At 39.1% G+C, this 2,500-nt stretch overlaps 2 protein-coding genes across 3 annotated transcripts in view; both read left to right on the forward strand.

Annotated features, from left to right (window-relative positions):
- LOC136830214 (SET domain-containing protein SmydA-8-like) overlaps nt 1–533 on the forward strand; it is a 98,994-nt gene extending 98,461 nt beyond the window's left edge. For both annotated transcript variants that reach the window (XM_067089512.1, XM_067089511.1), the window contains one exon: nt 1–533. This exon is cut by the window's left edge and continues 734 nt beyond it. The gene's annotated coding sequence lies outside the window, so the exon portion shown is untranslated.
- The window catches only part of LOC136830215 (SET domain-containing protein SmydA-8-like), a 19,899-nt gene continuing 17,921 nt past the window's right edge, over nt 523–2,500 (forward strand). The window contains exon 1 of the mRNA XM_067089514.1: nt 523–621. The gene's annotated coding sequence lies outside the window, so the exon portion shown is untranslated. The remainder of the gene's footprint in view (nt 622–2,500) is intronic.

The raw sequence follows: 2,500 nt of genomic DNA on the forward strand, positions 1-2,500 counted from the left end.
AACAAACTCCTAAGCCCTTCAGGCAATCCGTAAACATTCCAGTGGAACGAGTAATGTGTCTCAACGGTGGAAGTGTAAAAGAACGTAGGTTTAATTGCGCTTAGAATGTATGGAGAAATAGGCAATACTATAGATTTCACTTGCATGAAAAATTGGAAGTGATGTGTACTTAGATCAAAATTGACCAAAGATTAATGTGAACTTAATAGATATCTTAAGCTTAAGTATTATAATACCACATATATGCTTCGCTTCTAAATAATTAACAGTGAATGATTCTCATTATGTAAAAATTGTATTCTCAACAAAGGCATATATCTCATCTCCAGTGCTGTATTTGTATTTCATAAGTATCAAACGTTATGCCTTGCATATATTTGAAAATGGCATTTGTGTTCAACTTACTTTGTAAAATTTTACTCATTAGAATAATTTTTCTATTATCTGAATAATAAATATTCGACTCTGTCTATACATGACTGATCCAAGAAAGAAGTACTTCATAAAATATATATATTTCCAGAACACTTCAACCTGCTTTTCATTCTTCCTAAAACCGAGAATGTTGAACAACGATGTTCAAGTACCAGTGTGTATAAAGGAGAGTCATATATTGTGATGGTAAGTAGGATTTTAGTTTATGTAGATATATTCTGAAAGATTAACTTAATCGTTTTAAGGGTACGAAGAGGATCCAACAATATCCCACCTATATGACAAGTGTTTGCGAGAATGTTGACATTTTACATACTGGACAGTTTAACCAGACGGATTAGTGGTGCAGTTTGTGTACTTTCTTAAGACTGGGTTGATTGGTTTATATTGGAATGAGAAGTGAAAGTTGTAAATTGTACCCATCCAAGGTGAAAGAAGCTGGTAGGTGCAGATCAAAGGGAGCCAGCAGTAAGTAAAAGAACCTTTAGTGTTCTGTGTACACACTTTTAGGAGAAATGACCTCATACTGGAAAAGTTCACCATATGTCATTCCCCTTCAGAAGGGCTTGAGCCAAAAGATGGAGCCTTCCAGTTGTGGACATGTCTCAAGGGATGAGGTTACTTTCCCCATGCCCTCTTCCTGACCGCAGGCCGTGATCGAACCATGAATCTTGGCAGTTCAAACCCAGTACTGTCACTGAGGTACAGCTAACCCCTACGCACATAATCTGTTTATATTTAAAGAGAGAGAGAGCTCAATGACTCGTCTCTCAACGTATAAATCGAATACAAGAATCGAAAACAACACGAGATGGGAATTTAACGACCAGACCGACGAAGCTTAATGTGACTGTAAATACAAGGCATCACTCTAACGACTTCTGAACGCTTGAAAAGCAGAAACCACACCATTTTAGTATCGAAAAGAGGAAGTCGGGAAAACCCACAAAGCTGGCGAATGAATGTCTGATTACTCGAGTACAAAACAGTCCAACATTTGAAAGTGAGGACGGTTGTGCCAACCTTTGGAACTTTCTCGATGCTTTTTTGTTTTCACATGACGTTTTTGACCTCTATTCTCGTGAAAGGCAGGTCTGTTGGTATTCTTCTATTCCGGTCTGGGCTAGAAAAGGAGATTGAGTTGGCAGTCCCATTGGCGATGAAGATGACTGTATTAATAAAATTTCCGAAAGAGATTACACGTTTTCATCCGGATAGAGGAGGAAAACTGGTTCTTGGCTGGTGTCCCTTGTAAAAAAAATAGTTAAAATAAACTTGACTGGTCTGACGCAAATAGCAGTGGGTCGTAATGCGCCTAAAAGCTACCATAGTTGAGTTAACCTTAGTGAGGGTAATTACTTAGAACAAATTACGGTAAAGGCGAGATCTGTGTTCTATATTTAGTTCAGGCAGAACTTTGAGGTCTCAGTTGCTTTAAGATGAAGAGAAATTGATTAAAGGTGAAAAAGAGAGAGAGTGGGTGGAGAAGAATGTGCAAGAGAGACAAGAGCAAAGACCTTGTGTAATTTTGTGTCTGTGAGAGAGAGAGAGAGAGAGAGTGCAAATAGTGAGGGGTGAGAATGGGAAAAATATGTACGAGAGAAATAAAGTGAGATGGAAGAAAGTGTGGTTGAGAGAGAGAGAAAGAAAGAGAATGTAGAGAGAACTAGAGAGAGCGAGAGAGAGAGAGAGAGAGAGAGAAAGGTAAATTGTGCGTGAAAGAGAGGTAGAGAAAGTCACTAGCAATCAAAACAAGTGCCATCGTAAAGCTTAATGAGTCATGTCAGCAACCCTTTTGATTCAATCTCTGCAAAGGACACTCGGCCGCACGCGCCCCCAAAAGAGATGACATTCCGTCAAGGTCACTTTGGAAGCGAGAAGGTCAAACTAAACATAGAAGATATCACTGACTCGCTTTCACGGCTGTTCATTTGAAAGTGGAAGGCTTCCGTGGGAAATCGGTGTGGCATCCATTGCGTCATTTGTCCTGTGGAGTATTTGTTCACGTGCCTGTGGCCTAAGAAAGTTGATCATCAGTTTTTAAATATATCATGTTCGAGATATC

Source organism: Macrobrachium rosenbergii, chromosome 46 (genome assembly GCF_040412425.1).
Source record: "Macrobrachium rosenbergii isolate ZJJX-2024 chromosome 46, ASM4041242v1, whole genome shotgun sequence".
Lineage (NCBI taxonomy): Eukaryota > Metazoa > Arthropoda > Malacostraca > Decapoda > Palaemonidae > Macrobrachium > Macrobrachium rosenbergii.